At 38.9% G+C, this 17942-nt stretch overlaps 1 long non-coding RNA gene across 5 annotated transcripts in view; it reads left to right on the plus strand.

Moving 5' to 3' along the window:
- Positions 1-11612: 11612 nt before the first annotated feature.
- The window catches only part of LOC132377900 (uncharacterized), a 59741-nt gene continuing 53411 nt past the window's right edge, over positions 11613-17942 (plus strand). For all 5 annotated transcript variants that reach the window (XR_009506836.1, XR_009506835.1, XR_009506832.1 and 2 more), the window contains exon 1: positions 11613-11887. This is a non-coding gene — a long non-coding RNA (uncharacterized LOC132377900). The remainder of the gene's footprint in view (positions 11888-17942) is intronic.

Below are 17942 nucleotides of genomic sequence, written 5' to 3' on the forward strand. Positions count from 1 at the left end.
GGATAATAATTCCTCTGATAGATCTGTTGTGTATCCTTCCAGCTATCTAATGTGTGTGTGTATCTGTGAAGATATCAAAGACAACTGGACGTTTGACCTCCAAAATGGCAGTGATAATATAGGCACCATTACCTACCCAGTTATTTTTCTGGTGGACATTAGCTCTGAAAGTATATCTACCCTCACTAATGTTGCAAACGGTGTGATTCACATACTATTCTGTCACCAGTAGCACATGGAATATGAGCATGACTAAGGCATGTAGTATGTTATGTGTTTGGATGTCCACTTGATATGCAACATATTCACAATTTTTTAAAAAGTAGGAGTTATACTTTTGAAACATTTTTTCATCTTTGTCACATGATAAACAAAGTTAGTTATTTTCAATTATTTATTTCTAATCCCTAAAACACATTATAATTAAAGCCTTGTTCTCTTAATTATCTTTAAATTCATGACAATTAAAAAAAACATTCTGATCGTAATAAATGTATCTGTGGCACATGCAGTAATTATTGTATATTGGGGTGCATGTGGTAAATGTCACAGCCATGATACATGCAATAAATATTGTACATTGTGGCACATGCTGGAAACTTTGTATATTGTGGTGCATGATATAAGACACACAATAAATATTGCATTTTATGCCACACCCAATAAATTAGAGTTTTCAGAGCAATTGGATCCTGGCTCTCAACTGAATATATTAATGATAGCTCTTGTGAAATAAGCAAAAATGACTAAAGTTAGTATATTATTTAATTCAAGAAAGCAAATATGTTGTTAATATTGCAAAAAATCATGATAATTTAAAGTTGTGGATTGCATAAATTGGGAAACTGTGTACACAATACTGACAAAAATAGCACATTAGAAGGATTTCTCAAAGCACTGAACTGGAGGCTTACCAGATGTTGAACCACAGAAGGTGATAGAAGGATCAAAGACCAAAATCCTTTTCAAAGAGATGTGCTTTAATATGTGTTCTGAAAAATAAGATAGGTTTAAGGAGTACCGAAGGTTCAGGACTTGAAACTGAAAGCATTTAACCAGTGGTGGTGTTTTTAAATTCTCCAGAAGTGGAGATATTTCAGAACTATTGAGAAGGAGGTGGTTTCACAGGTGGGATGAGATCATTGAGGGATCTTAATGGAAGAAAAATTTTAAACGGAGGTTTTGCTTAATCTGGAACCAATAAAGTTGGTGATGTGTGAACAATTAATAGTGTGAATTAGAACATGGGCAACTATGATAGAAAACTTGAGTTTTAAAACCTTGAATATTACATAAGGTAAGAGGAGTGGGAGAGGTAAATAGTTGCAAAGTCAAGGCTAAAGAAATGTTATAATAATGTTGCAAGCAGGGATAGGATGTTGATTTTAAAGAGCAAACACGAGGAAATCTGCAGATGCTGGAAATTCAAACAACACACACAAAATGCTGGTGGAACTTCATCCTGACAAAGGGTCTCGGCCCAAAACGTTGACAGTGCTTCTCCTTATAGATGCTGTCTGGCCTGCTGTGTTCCACCAGTATTTTATATAGGATGTTGATGATAGCATACATGGAGCTAAAGAGGAATAAGAAATAAAAAAATCTGAATATTTAAAAATATCATTAATTATGTTAATTACATGTCTATCTAAAATCTTCATGCAATTAGACTTCAAAATTGCATTTTTATTGAATAAATTGGCAAATAAATTATTTGATGAATTTTGATCATATGCAAGAAAAGCTACAAAACGCACACAAAAGCTGAAGAATTTAACTGTAACATAGCCATACATGTGAATAAATATATTATGTAAATACAGATGTGCATTTTTATTAGATATTTAGTTTTAAAAGATTTTCAGTGTATTGTACAGACAGAGAGAGTGAAATATGCTTTTTTCAACCTTACTGCTTCTTTATGGATGTCATTCTGGATTCAATGTTTTTCTAGCTGTGGAACAACTGGATTCAATGTTCCTGGAGTAGCCATTTCATTTACACAATGCAATGCAGAACATGAAGAAATACTCTACATTTATCTGGCTGAGTGCAGTGTGAATAACATTCAAGAATCACAACTCCATCCAAGACAAACACATTGCTTTGATTGGAATTCCATCCACAACACTAAATACTCACTCCACTTCTAATGCACCATGGTTGCAATGTGTACCATCTACGAACAACCCTCAACGACATTCAACACCTCTGCAATGAATCAAAAAGGCAGCACACTACATTTCCTCAAAAGCAATAAATTAACTTCTTACCTGAATTTCAATTCCATGAGCCTGAATTTTGAAGTGAATGTTAAAAAATCACAGTACCTACCCCATGTGTTTTCCCACCCAATATATTCAGTTAAAGAGTTACAACCTTTCAAATTCCAGGAATTCTAATTTGTGCAATCTCTGCTTATCATTTCATTCTCCATTAAGGCTCAGAGGTGTCCTGTGCTCCGCCCGCCAGAAAAAGCGAGATTTCCCAGTGGCCACCCATTTTAATTCCATTTCCCATTCCTATTCCGATATGACCATCCATGATCTCTTCCACTGTTGTGATGAGACTACACTTAGTTTGGAGGAACAACACCTTATATTCCATTTGGGTAGCCTCCAACCTGCTGGCATTAACATCAATTTCTCAAACTTCTGGTAATATCTCCCACCCCACCCTTCACCATTTCCCATCCCCTTACGCCCCCCCCCCCCACTTAACTCCTTGACCAGCCATTGCCACCCTCTGGTGCTCCTCCCCCCAGTCCTTTCTTCCATGGCCTTCTATCATCAATCAACTTCCCAGCTTTTTACTTCATCCCTCCCCCTCCAAGCTTAACTTATCTCCTGGTGTTTCTCTCTCCCCTCCCCCCACCTTTTAAATCTACTCCTCAGTTTTTTTTCTCCAATCCTGGGTTTTGGCCTGAAATGTCAACTACTTTTTTTCTATAGATGCTGCCTGGCCTGCTGAGATCCTTCAGCATTTTATGTGCTCTTATCAGATTATGTCTTAACAAATACTGATAAATCCTGCCCCCACTTCATCAGAAAACCATGAAATCGCTAGTTCATTAAGGGAGTCCAAAAGTCTGTTACTTAAGGGGAAGTTACAAGCTGCTGATTGCAGTGACGGTAGTTCAGAAGAAGCATATTTAGAAGTTTTATAGGCTGCCTGCAAAGCATCATTATCTTACTGTTAACCATGGGACCTTGCTGGTGCAAGTTATTTGCCAAGCTTCCTACAGTGAATCCTGGTTTAGAGTACTCCATTGAACATGAAGCATTTTAAGATATTCTGAAAGTTTTTTTCTTCCCTTTTCAGTTCATCAATCTAGTTAAAATTAGTTTGTAGTTTTACTTAGGTCTATTTATACTGCTGCAATATTGTCAGTCTTTGTGCCCTTGGCAATTTGGATATATGACTTTATAGTGCATTGTAAATGTGAAGGTCTGATGCAGCGTCAGTTCAGATCATTCTTGTCTTGCCCAGTGTACGTTCTACCAACTGCACATACATTATCCCTAATCACTTTTATTTCTTTGCTCATTAACTTACTTTCCATTCCATGAGCTTGAGCATTAGTTACAAGCACTTTGTGAGGGTCTTTTAAAAGTCCACACAAGTACAATCCATTCCTATTTATGGGAATTCCAAGCCTGGAAACTGGGCTTGGGATAAGGCTGGGACCAGAATTCCAGTCTGAAGGTTAGCATGTGACCTTCTGTCTCATCTTACCTGATCCAAGTAATCAAAAAGTAAGACTGCAGAATGGGAGACGGTACCCCAAATAACTCAGCAATCCAAACAGGCGTAGGTGGGAGATACAGCATATTCTACATCTATACGTTTATTACTTCACTTACTGCAATAGTTAGTCCAGAAAAATCAGATAAATACATCTCTTTTCCTGTTAGGATCCAAAATAGAATTATTTGAAGTCACTTAAAATTCATTCATATTGGTGCAGGGTTGCAAAATGAAATTATTCACAATTAATGCTATTTTCACTGAAAATGATTGGTGAAAAAAGAATTGAGACTTGAGGAGGGAATGGTCTTTGTAACATGGGATTAAAACAGGTTATTGGAGGTGCACAAGAGACAGAGATTTCTACTACATTTCTGATACTGACTGGGATATACTGGAAATAATTTAAGTCTCAGGAATACGAGTTCCTACCGTTACAGTTACAAATAGCAGAGGAGATACACAAGCAGACTGAGCTGGAAAAGACAAGCAGTAAGGCCATGCTGTGCTATTGGAACAATGGAGAAAACAACCATATAACAACAATTGAAAAAGACAGGAAGCAAATACGAGGAAATCTGCAGATACTGGAAATTCATGCGACACACACAAAATGCTGGTGGAATGCAGCAGGCCAGGCAGCATCTATAGGGAGAAGCACTGTCGATGTTTCGGGCTGAGACCCTTCGTCAGAGCTAACTGAAAGAAAAGATAGTGAGAGATTTGAAAGTAGGAGGGGGAGAGGGAAATGCAAAATGATAGGAGAAGACCGGAGGGGGTGGGGTGAAGCTAAGAGTTGGAAAGGCGATTGGCAAAAGGGATACAGAGCTGGAGAAGGGGAAGGATCATGGGACGGGAGACCTAGGGAGAAAGAAAGGGGGGGGAGCACCAGAGGGAGATGGAGAACAGGCAGAGTGATGGGCAGAGGGAGAGAAAAGAAAAAAAAGGAGGGGGAGAAAACCAAATATATCAGGGATAGGGTAAGAAGGGGAGGATAACTCATCGGGGCGATTGATAAGTTCGTGGCCTAAGGTAGAAAGATATGTTATTAATTTCAAACTTTCTGCCTAATCACTCAAAGAGTTGACCTGCATGTGCATGTGATGCGAACTGTATAACTCATCTCCTTCTACCTTAGGCCACAAACTTATCAATCACCCATCTGTGGACACTTTCTGGAGGTCCGAGATCCGTATGCTCCACGACCGCAGGACTAAGTGTGTAAATGTAAGTTGGGACTATGTTGAAAAATAAATGTGCTAGGTTTTCTGTAATTTAATCCTTCTACCTTAGGCCACAAACATATCAATCAGCCCTCATAGCAAAATGCCCAAAAATAGCAAAAATAAACCCTCTGGTTAAACACTCCTAATACTGGAGGAACTCAGCAGGTCAGGCAACATCTATGGAAATGAATAAATACTCAATGTTTCTGGCAGAAACCCTTCATCAGAACTGGAAAGCAAGAAGGAAGAAGCCAGTTTGGTTTCTTCCCCTTTTATACTTATGACTGTGAGGCAAAGCATAGCTCCAATGCCATAGTTAAGTTTGCTGATGACATCACTGTCATTGGCTAAATCAAATGTGGTGATGAATCAGCAGATAGGAGGGAGAGTGAAAATCTGGTTGAGTGATGCCACAACAACAACCTCTCACTCGAGGTCAGCAAGACCAAGGAGCTGCTTATCGACTACAGGAGGAGGAAATCAGAGGTCCAAAAACCAGTCCTCATTGGGAGATCAGAGTGAGAGAGCAACATAAACTTTAAATTCCTCAGTGTTAGCATTACAGAGGATCTGTCCTGGGTCCCACACTTAAGTGCCATTGCAAAGAAAGCACGACAGCATCTCTACTTTATAGAGATACAGTATGTCATCTAAAACTTTGACAAACTTCTACCACTGTGAGGTGGAGAGTATATCAGTTGGTTGCATCACAGTCTGGTATGGAAACGCCAATGCCCTTGAACAGAGAGTCTTATTTATTATTATTATTATTATTATTTTAATTTTTTTCTCAGCTCATGCTGATAAAACCTAAGCTACAGGCATAGCCATACTCACACATTTCTCAAATGCTAGGAAATTCGATACTATTCCAGTGGTGTTTAGTATTGTGGCTTTCTGAAGATTTACATAAATATTGCTGTGTAGCCCTAATCGTTTAATGCTATTGTGTGGAGCCTTTGGGATGATACCAGTTGTAGATATTAATATCAGGACTATGCACACCCTGCTCATGTTCCATTGTCTTTCCATTTCCTCTTTTAATTCAGCATATATCTGATGTTCTCACTTATTGATTTCTGTTAGTTATGTGTGTATGGCTATATCTATTAAGGAAGTTGTTCTTTTTTGTTTATCCTGTATTATTACATCTGGATGGTTGTTATGGATCATCCTATCTGTAATAATGGATCAGTCTTAATCCAATTTATGGGACTCTGACTCTGAAACTGGATCAGGCTTGTATTTATAGTAAGTATTATTTCTGTTATGAGTTTGTATTTTAAAATAAGATTTTGGTGAATGATGTTTTTCACTTGATTGTGCCTGTGTAAGCAATCAGATTGAGTTGAACTGTTGCAGGATCCTGTAATGTGTTGGTTTCTCTTGGTAATTTCTACATTTATTATCTTGAATTTGTTGGTCTTTTATAACATATTTTTGGTAATTTTTTGTGCTAACCACCTGGTCTTGTATTGCCAAAAGGACCCCTTCTGTTTCTGGGAAGCAGTCTCCAACTCTGAGCCAGATGTTTGATGCTTCCTTGTCGACATTTAGTCTGATCATATCATGGGAATGACTTCCATGGATGGTCATGCTCTTCCATTGATTAGCAACTTCAGGAGTGATAACTTCTTCATTGTTCCGCATTGTGCTCTCCTTTAAGTTTAGTGGAGTGTACTTCTTATAAGATTTGCATATGCTCATGTAGAGTGCTGAATCCTGTTTTTGTTGATGAAAATATATCCTTAGAAGTTTGATCTGACAATTGTGTAATTTTTTAATGTCTGTCATACCTCTTCCTCCTTCCGTTCCATGTACTGTTAATCTAAGTACATTTGAATGTACAAAGTACTTTTTGAAATTTGTCATTTCATTACTTACGCTTCTTTGTAAATTTTCCAGATTGGTTTTGGACCAAGATATTATGCCAAATGAGTATGCTAACATGAGTATAGCAAAAGAGTTTATTGCCTTTGTTGTATTTTTAATGTTGAGCTTTGTTTGCCAGATTTCCTTAAGCCTTGAAATAAATTGTCAAAAGTTTTCCCCTTCATCACACTATAATCCATTTTCTTTGCTTGTGATATCCCAGCAGATACTTATATGTTTCATATTCATCCATATAGGTTGTATTGTATCCTGCTTCTCTGCTTTGAATTCTATTAGCTCTATTGCACCTCTCTTTGTGCTTAATGTTCTGCCCTTATCTAGTCCAAAGACCATGTTTTTATCCTTTGAAAATAGTTCTACTATTTGAATTAATTGCTGATGAAGAAGTGTATAATTTCAATTTGTCCATGTATAGAAAGTGGATCAAGGTATAATTCACTTCATTGTTTCTGAGTTGATACCTAATTTTTGTCCAATTCAGTAAATTAGAGAGCTGGTTTAAAGCAAGACAGATCCATAGTGGGGTTAGAGAGTTACCCTGGAAAAAGCCTCAGTTTATTTTGATAATGGTGGTTGTTCTTGTTTGGTTGTCAATAGACAGGGTGATTCTAGTATGCCAATATTTCATCAGGTGTTGAAATAATTTCACTGGTATTGGGTGAAGTTTAATGACTTCTATTAACCATGACTGTGGGACAGAATCAAATGCATTTTGGTATTCAAAATAGCACCATGAAAGATTTCTGCTTTTCTGCCAGGCTTGATTTAGAATGATTTATTATCAGTTGTTCTTAACATCCTTTCATTCTATTATTATTATTATTATTATTATTCACTTTTTGTATCAGCACAGTTTGTTGTCTTTTGCACACTGGTTGGATGCAGTCTTTCATTGATTCTATTGTATTTATTGGGAATATCTTCAGGAAAATGAATCTCAGGGTTGTATCTAGTGACATATGTACTTTGATAATACATTTACTTTGAACTTTAGTGTATCTTTACTGGACGTGTCTGGATTCTGAATTTGTTCATGTTTGAGCTTATGATGTCTTAAAAGTTATCTGAACTAAATGGACAGAACATAGAATTTCGAACATAGAAAACCTACAGCAAAATACAGGCCCTTCAGCCCACAATGCTGTGCCGAACATATACTTACTTTAGAAATTACCTTGGGTTACCCATAGCCCTCTAATTTTCTAAGCTCCATGTACCTATCCAGGAATCTATTAAAAGATCCTATTGTATCCACCTTCACCACCATCTCCAGCAGCCTATTACATGCACCCATCACTCTCTGTGTACAAAACATACTCCTGACATCTCCTCTGTACCTATTTCCAAGCACCTTACAACTGTGCCCTTTCATGTTAGCCATTTCAGCCCTGGGAAAAACCTCTGACTATCCACATGATCGATACCTCTAATCATCTTATACACCTCTACCAGGTCACCTCTCATCCTCCACCGCTCCAAGGAGAAAAGGCTGAGTTCACTCAACCTATTCTCATAAGACATGCTCCCCAATCCAGGCAACATCCTTGTAAATCTCCTCTGCACCCTTTCTAAGGTTTCCACATCCTTCCTGTAGTGAGCTGACCAGAACTGAGCACAGTACTCCAAGTAGGGTCAGACCAGGGTCTTATATACCTGGAACATTACCTCTTGTCTCTTGAACTCAATCCCACAATTGATGAAAGCCATTGTACCATATGCCTTCTTAACCACAGAGTCAATCTGCACAGCAGTTTTGAGTGTCCTATGGACTCGGACCCCAAGATCCCTCTGATTCTCCACACTGCCAAGAGTCTTAGCATTATCTGCCAACATATTTGACCTACCAAAATGAACCACCTCACACTTATCTGGGTTGAACTCCATCTGCCACTTCTCAGCCCAGTTTTACATCCTATTGATATCCCGCTATAACCTCTGACAGTCCTCCACACTATCCACAACACCCCCAACTTTTGTGTCATCAGCAAATTTACTAACCCATCCCTCCACTTCCTCATCCAGGTCATTTATAAAAATTATGAAGAGAAGAGGTCCCAGAACAGATCGCTGAGACATACCAATGGTCACCAACTTGCATGCAGAATATGACCCATCTATAACCGCTCTTTGCCTTCTATGGGCAAGCCAATTCTGGATCCACATAGCAAGTTCCCCTTGGATCCCATGCCTCCTTACTTTCTTAATAAACCTTGCATGGGGTACCTTATCAAATGCCTTGCTGAAATCCATATAGACTACATCTACTGCTCTACCTTCATCAATGTGCTCAGTCACATCCTCAAATAATTCAATCAGGCTTGTAAGGCACAACTTGCCTTTGACAAAGCCATGCTAACTATTCCTGATCATATTATGCCTCTCCAAATGTTCATAAATCCTGCCTCTCAAGATCTTTTCCATCAACTTACCAACCATTGAAGTAAGACTCACTTGTCTATAATTTCTTGGGCTGCCTCTACTCCCTTTATTGAATAAGGGAACAACATCTGCAACCCCCCCCCCCAATCCTCCAGAATCTCTTCTGTCCCCATTGATAACACAAAGATCATTGCCAGAGGCTCAGCAACCTCCTCCCTTGCCTCCCACAGTAGCCTGGAGTACATCTCATCTGGTCCCAAAGACTTATCCAACTTGATGCTTTCCAAAAGTTCCAGCACATCCTCTTTCTTAATGTCTATATGCTCAAGCTTTTCAATCTGCTGTAAGTTAACACTACAGAACAGCTCGAGATGGAAAATCTGCAATATTATTTTGTGGATTGGAAGTAATTTTACTCTGTTCAGTACTAACTTGTGCTTAAGATGAAAGTAGCTGACGCCAGTATTGGAGATGGACAATTGCACTGACATTGCTTAATGTGAAAAGCCAACTTGCTCACGAAAAAAGATGCATTTTTGTTCTTGTTTCTGATATTAACTTTACCAAACCGAGAGTTATATTGCCAACCTATGGCACAGAATGGCATTGTTGTATTCACAGTAGGGTCAAAAGCAAATGCACCGCTTGTGCTATAACACAGACTTATACTATCGCCATCTTTTCTTCAAAGACTAGATCACTTCCCTGTTTGCAGAACGCTTAAGTGTCAATACCCACTGTTTGAGCTAGGCTCCTCCTTTTTACCACGGAAGAGGTACCTTCATCTAACAAAGTAGATTAAACACGGTCATTTATTTTTAGTTCAGTACTGTGCTTCAGCTTGTGGGTTGGGGAGCTTAACTTGGTAAAACTGAAAGGCACCTTAGCCTTGGACAGTAAATATCCATCTCACCTCAAAATGCCCGAGGGAGACTCACTTCAAAAATGTATTATTGTACATTCACTGGAGCAAATACAGTGTTAATCTGCATTTGATTTCCACTGGATTAGATTGATTCTGGGAACGCGTTCAAGATGTAGCCCAATTCCCCTCCTGCATTGGATGTATGCAGGAAATGGGAACGACCCCCCCCCCCCCCATCTGGTATTGTGATAAATGAAGAGGTCTTTTATCAAAATTGAACCAATTTCTGGGTGTCGCCAACGCAAAACTAATGGCAAGGGAGTTGAGCCGGAGCACTAGGTAATGAAGTTTTGTCCTGGACATCAGTCAACTCGGTAGCATCTAGCACCTGCTTCCAAGAGAATACAATTTGACAACAATGTCAGTACAGGTTAAAAATGAATGACATTTAGCTTGTTACACTGGGCTTAATCAGAGTTAGTCCGTTAATTGTCTGAGTACCGTTCAATAGCTTAAAGAGTCTGGCAAAACTTATCCTGTTAAATGATTGGGTAGCTTTGCATTTGATATTGCTCCACCTCCCATCCTCTATTCTTCCCCACACTTTATTTCTTGAATCTCAGCCCCTGCCACGCACCCCAATCAAACCACAGACAGAAATTTGCTCCGGTTCCACGACCCTGCAAGTGCTGGTTTCTGTTTTACCCCGTTCAGCTGAGAATACAGAAGGTGGGAAATCGTTGGAGAGTGCAGAATAAAATGCCCGCTGTTGATGTACGGGGGCTGGTTAACGCTCTTTAACAAATGGGTGGCGGGAGAAGTCCTTTGGTGTTCTTTCTACTCACCTTTGTTTAGAGCAGACTGGACATTGTGGTGCTGGGTCCTGCGTGACAACCCGCAAACACTTGAAGGGTTTATTGTTCAGAGAGCCCACACTGGCGCTTTGTACACAAAATGTACTAACGACAACATTACAAATGTATTTCGACTTGAGAATACTGTGAGTGTATAGACTGGATGACACTACGAATGTAATGAAAAACCGTGTACTATTTTGTATTTATTGCAGATATTTTTTATGAATAAAGATTTTTTTTTGTAAATTGAAAGAAAACTGCCTTTTGTTCCCTGAAACTCACCATCCTGGTTGCCATGGCAATGAGCAAGTATGGCCGGCTTGCTGTATTACCATATCAATCCTGTCCAATGAAAACAGTTTAAAAAATAAGAGCTGGCATTTCAGTCCTGCTCCTGTCAAGAGAAAGAAAAGAAGCAACTCCTTGTTTGCTCTATAAACTGTCCCATTCAGACAGTGCTGATTGCAGTTTTTCTCTTCTCTGTTTAAAATACTCTAAATCCAGCAGAAAGGGGTCATAGCCCAGGTAAAGCTCCCTTTTATGCCAATGCTGCTTCCCCATTGGCTCATCGGCTCGCATGCCAGCGGTGCTTTGTTCTCCCTGTGAGGCTGAAAGGAATGTTTCGTTTTTTTTCCCCTGTACAGCCGCATTCACTAAAGCTCCTGGTGAAAGAGAAAAGGGGATTAGAGAGAAGTGCGGCGGAGTGCTGATGCAAGCTGATGGGGAGCATGTATCTGCGCCGGGGCCTCGCTCCGCCCCGACAGGCTGCCTCCAACAGCGGAGGAGGCAAGAGGAGGCAGCGTTCAAGTAAATACCGAGGGGGCAGGCTTCTCATGAACCAGCGCCGCAGTAGCCCACATCCAAGTTCTGTTGTGGGAGTCTAATCGGGAGTCTTTACTCATGACCAATGGCACTCTCAGGTAGGGTCAGCTCATTAACTTTCTTCTTGTTGCTTTTGCAAACTCTGAATGGGTCCGAGTGAAATAACAAAAAAAAACACGTCTAAAAGCAATAGTGTGCTTTGGCTGGGTGTGTGTGTGGGGGGGGGGGCAGTGAGATAGAGAGAGGGGCAATACTATTCACTGTCGCTGAAGTGAAGATGTTAGGTAGAGAAAGTTAACAGCGTGGTTCCCTGGAATAATCCAGTTCCAGCCTTCGTCAGATAAAGATTAAGTGCTTTTCAGAATGTGTGTTCTTTGTTGTAACCTCTGCTGCTGTATTCTTGCTGTTCCCTGAATCCAAGCTGTATATATTTCCCCAAAGTGCTTGCTTGAAGGCAAGGTTTGTCATTTTGCTGTTGATCGTTTTCTTTATTTTGAGGGACAACATTTGTGATTTAAAAAAGCTCTCTAACACTCTACATCCCTAACATGAAGTACCGGTGAGATGAGTTGCAGTTCTTTATCTTCCCTGATTTTTTTTTCGCACATTGTTGGCCGAACTTCATCCAGTCCTAAAAGCTTTCTTTTCACCGGGGGATTGAAACAAATCATCAAAAATCACACATAGAATTTCAGATTACCAGCAGCTGGACGGGGCACCACAGCTGCCGCCGCTGCGATTCCTAATCTTAGCTGATTTGTGCATCTTGTGTGGTTAAGGCAGTACCTTCAGCTGAAGATGCTGGCGTGCATGTGAGTTTAACAACTGGGAAGATGGAAAGGCAGAGGCTGGGGTAAAAGTCCCCATTTTTAGACTTTGTAACAACTTTTTCTTCCTGCATCTGCGTGGCTTTCCATTTGAAACGAACCTTTTTTTATTGAATGTGGTCCATGTGGAGGTCCTAGGAATCAGCGTCTTTAGTAAAGGATCTGTGCTCATTTCTACTCTTTTATCCATAAATGATGGCTTTGTTTTACTTTCTTCCTTGGCCTATAAAATAAATAAATACTCTTTCGGCAAAGAGGCTGTGTTTGGTGTTTGTGGTATGTAAAGTTTCTGAATTCAGAGATTTTCTAGAGTAGAACACTTTGCATCTCATGAAGCATCCTGGGACCTGCCAGCACAGCTTCTACCTTCCCCAGTGAGGTTATCAGTAATAGAGAAATGTGTCACCTTTTGTCTTGACCAGCAGCTTCCATACACTAAAAAAATCCCTATAAGGGTCTGAAACAAAGGGGAAAATGTAGTCCTCTAAAATTTTTAACCTTCCAGCAGGTGCAAGTAAAACAAACAGTGCAGAATTCTTAAAATTGTATTTAAAGTATAGCAAGACCAGGTAATCTGAAGAATGCCTTGACATTATTTAAAATACGTGATTTGATTTTTCCCTCATATAATAATTAGCTTTACTAAAATGCTTCCAATAAGCATAATCCAGGCAAAAATCAGATACGTCGTTATATGTCATGTGTTTTTGAGCTATTATTTTGGTTGATAATCTGCTTCTGATGGATAAGGAGAGTCTTTTGATAATGCTAGACAAATCAGTGCTCAGAATATTAACAATGAAATATGAGTTGACTGAGACTGTCAATGTCCATCATTTAGATGGATGGAGTGCCAATTCAATGTCCTATTAACCCATACATTGCTCTGGTTCCTTGAACGCTATCAGACCATTTTTAACTAGTGTTCTCTGCTCGCTTTACCTCTTCTCCTTTTTCTCTGTGCTTTTCCAATTTTTGCTTCCACCCTGAGCTCTTTTGCTTCATTACTGCCCTGATATCGTCTCAGTATCTTCTTTCATCCCCTCTTGTAACTATTGAATGAAAGCAATCTGCGGAAGATATGCCACCAAGCACTATCATATGTTTGCCAATCCTTACTGAAAATAGCATAGAAATGGAACTTGCAACAACTTTAATGAGCAAAGTTGATATTTTTTAAATCAAGCAAGGCAATGCAATGCAGGAGATGGTACAGACACAATAAACTGGCTTCTTTACATCTTGTAAAATTCTATGCCTGTTTCCTACAAGGAGCTGGACGGTAGCTAAAAGTCAGAACCTGCACTGATGTCTCACTTTCCACTCCTGTGAGGTTGAGGAAGATATTGTGATCACACTAGCTGAAGTGATTTCAAAAATTACCCAACTAGGAATTAAACCTGTCTTTTCATCTGCTGGATTACACAGGCATTTTTAATATATGTTTTGTCTTATTTAGTTTACCATTAATTCCTAGCTTAACCTTTGTGTGTGTTTAGCATTGTGTGTCTGGGTACATATTAAATCCTCTTGCTTTGATACAGATACTGTAATTAAAGTATGACATTACATATTTAACATTAATATTTATATTTAGCATTAATTCTGTTTCTAATTTTATTATAACCTCCCTCTACCAAAAGGCCCCAAAAGTCACTTGTTACCACCTTGCAATTCAAAGCTTGAAGTGCTACTCAAATAGCAAAAGAGTTTCTTATTTAGTCCAATGGCCTGATTCATCGATCTCCATTCTTTAACTGAAATGGTCCAGGCTGCTTTTGTTGCTGGTGCTTGATTCTAGTGAGATTCTGTTTTTTTCCCTTTACACTGGGGAAAATGTGTTGATGCTTCCTCCCTTTTTGCATTTGTTTCAAGCTGATATGAAAACCTTGACCAAGGATATGATCAGACAATGCATTTATATTTTTGTTATTTTCAAAATGAAAAATGGGGTCAATATTGAACCAGATTGCTTAAATTACAGAAGATGAATTGACCACTCTTATTTCATGTACATCTTAAAATACTGTTTCCCACATCCCATCACCCTTCCCATTCTAGTATCCAGTTGTCTTTCATTTTATAGAGGAAGCTTTCTCTATTTTTATGTTCATGTTTTCTCTGTGAAGAAGCACTCCATGCAAAAGCTAAATTTGTTGTTTTTTGGTTGTTTGCATGGGCATTTCTTTAATACCCTTAGATTTATAAAAGGAAGCCAGATATTGCATGTAGATAAAATGACCCTGTCTCTTTCCAGGCATGGCTGTTTAGTAAATGGATGGAATGTAAGTCAGTAAACATTGACTAATTATTTCAGAGTATTGCATTTTAAAAGAAGCTTCTGAATGTAGATCAGTTGTGTATACTTTTCTGGGAAGCTTGTACAGGAAGCTGGTATGCACATGGTAAATGAGTAACGGGGAATATTCTGCAACAAACAAATATGTCAATGTAGTGATGATTCAAGTTTGAGAGCAAAGTGCATGCTCTTGTAGAAGTATGCACAGGGAATGTATTTTACGGAGATCTGCATCTTCTGTGGGGAATATGTCTTCACTTATCAGGCACTTCACTGCCTATGTGTACGGGGTTAACTGAAGTGAATGGCTGATTATTGGAAGTACATAATTTCAACAGTTGATGTTAGCGAATATTATCAGTTCAGAGTGAGGCACTGCTTGTATGAGAAATGTGCACTGCGTTGCATCTGGGAAATGAAAATTGTCTGTCCACACCCACATGATGCTACTTTTCATACCCTTCAGACTTTCTATTGCAGATGGCATTCAGCTATACACAGAAACTTGACAATGAGACATGTACACATTATGAGCATGTTATTAGATTCTACCATATTGTATCTATGCAGACATATACTTGTATTTTGTGATACAAGTTTAAGGTTTCATGCTTAAACATAAGAACTTTCCTCAACTAATTTTATGTTGCTTTTATTCATCACTTAACCTAAACTAACATTCTTCCCCTTCCCCTCTCTCTTTTCTGATTGTTCTCCTTCTATCCAAATTCTTTTCTGTGCCCTTCTTCTCTCCCTTGCACACTGACCCCACCTACTTCTTAGCATCCAGTTTGCTTTTATGGGAAAGAGGGGAGTGGAGTGTAAAAGCCCAGATAGTTCTAATATGCTGTGTTGGCTCTTGATAATATTTACCCAGATTTTGTTCTCTTGGATGGGACCTCTTCTGTCACATCCATCTTTTTGGTTATATGTAAAATATCTTGCGACACTAGTTCAACGAGGCAAGGGACTTCTCCTATTCCCAAAAGGATGCAATAATATTTGTGTTTTCTTGCAAAGGCCAGTTATACTGCTACTAATGTTGCAATACAGTAGTTACTATTTTTCAAAAGCCTCTAATTGCTTGAAAAGTACTTTGGCCGGTCCCAAGATTATCAAAGCATCTATTTTAACGCGTCTGTTTTAAAAATTGTCTCCCTCTCGTGGGCACTCTTTTCCAATAAAACAAAATAAAATGCTCTTTCAAACTATCTAAGGGAGGATTCTCTAATCTTTACGTCTTTGGGTTTGGCCTGTGGAAAGATTTTACCTTGTGACTACATATTTGTTTATTCAATGTTTTTACATGTTTTGCAGGTCACCGGCAGTAACAATTCATGATGTATTAATTTACAATTGAATACAAAGATTTATAAGTGAGGCAATTGTGCTGTCAACAGTTTGTTCTAAATGTCATAATGCAATGGGTAAACTGGCATATAAGATTTACAAGTGCAAACAAGTGCACATTGACTGGCTTTGAGGAAGAAGCTAAGCATGATCAAAAAAAAGCTCTTACAATCTTGAACCCCAAAATCAATAGAACGGTTCCCTCGTCTGCAACCAAGTGAAACGTTTAAAAAAAAAAACTTTCTCTATTCTTTATTGCTAACTGTATAAAATCAGCTGCGAGTGCTTAAGCATCTATCCTTGGTCACTTCCCTCAAATACAAAAGACTGCACCTGTACATCGAATTCAATGGAACTGAAAGCAGAGTTCAATGATGCTGTCTGATGATGTACAAATCTGTGCATCCAAGTTTCTGTATATAAAACTGTAATTATTTTTTATTTCAAAACTATACAGTAAACACATTGAAACATATTTATTTCCAAGCAATGCAAAAAAAAAATCATTTATCCAGACATTGCTTAAGCAAAACATAAATGACCCTCATTTTAATCGATTAGCTCCAACCTCTGTTACCACTGTGCTTTTAAGATGGAGGGTAATATCAGATGATCTGGTTGTCAAAAAGAAAGAATTTATTTTTTTTTATATTTATTTATTGAGGTACAGATTGGAATAGGCCCTTCTGGCCCTTCAAGTTGTGCCACTGATTTAATCCTAGGCTAGTCACAGGACAATTTACAATGACCAATTAATCTACCAATTAACTGGCTGATGGTGTAGTGGCCTCAGCACTGGACTTGAAGACAAATGGTCCTAAGTTCAAATCTGGCTGACTCCTTGCACACTTTCCATCTGTGCTGGGTAGTGTATGTAGCTAGCAACTCGGCCTTGTTAAAAAACAGTCAGATGCTATGGAAACATCAAACATGCAAAAAAACAAGGTGCGAAAAGTAACTGCAATTAACCCTACTGACCAATATTTGATTGTAAAGAGTCTTGAGCTTTGGTTGCCCCACTGCACATACAATCATTAAACAATAATGCATATGATGTTGCGATTAGGAATGGTGTGAAGCACAACAATGCCCCACAAAAATAAAGAGGAAAAAAATCACCAGCTAACACTGCTGGAGGAGGAGTAATCATTTGGAAGGAATCTGGGGAAATATTACTGCTCATTTATCAAGAATTTTATGGTTTCCATTAAACCCATCTGCATCCTGGACATAAACTTGGTGTAATAGCAGATTCAGAAGCCAGAACCTCTGACACAGCAGGGTTACCACAGCACTGCACTGCTTTAGCAATTACGAGGACCAGAATTCTCATGACGTGGAGACAGAATCCTATCTGCAATCAATCAACGTGGGCAGAATAGATTTTTGTGGGGTTTTGTGATTATAACAGCAAGATTGTAGCAGTTGGCAGGTCTGAAAAGTATTGACAGAAAAAGGATATGCCCCAGCTTTGCCAGATGATTAAATTCTGTTGTGATGTTCAGCCGAGAAAGGGACAAAGTCCTTTTGGTTTATTCCCCGATTGGTGTCATGTGATCAGGGAGGAAACATTTGAATAGATAGTCTGTGAGAAAGGGAAGGAAAATTAGAAAACTCTCATTTTCTGACCACTGTTTGCCGACTGCTTCTGCAGTTTTATACAGATGGCCTATGCTG

Source organism: Hypanus sabinus, chromosome 19 (genome assembly GCF_030144855.1).
Source record: "Hypanus sabinus isolate sHypSab1 chromosome 19, sHypSab1.hap1, whole genome shotgun sequence".
Lineage (NCBI taxonomy): Eukaryota > Metazoa > Chordata > Chondrichthyes > Myliobatiformes > Dasyatidae > Hypanus > Hypanus sabinus.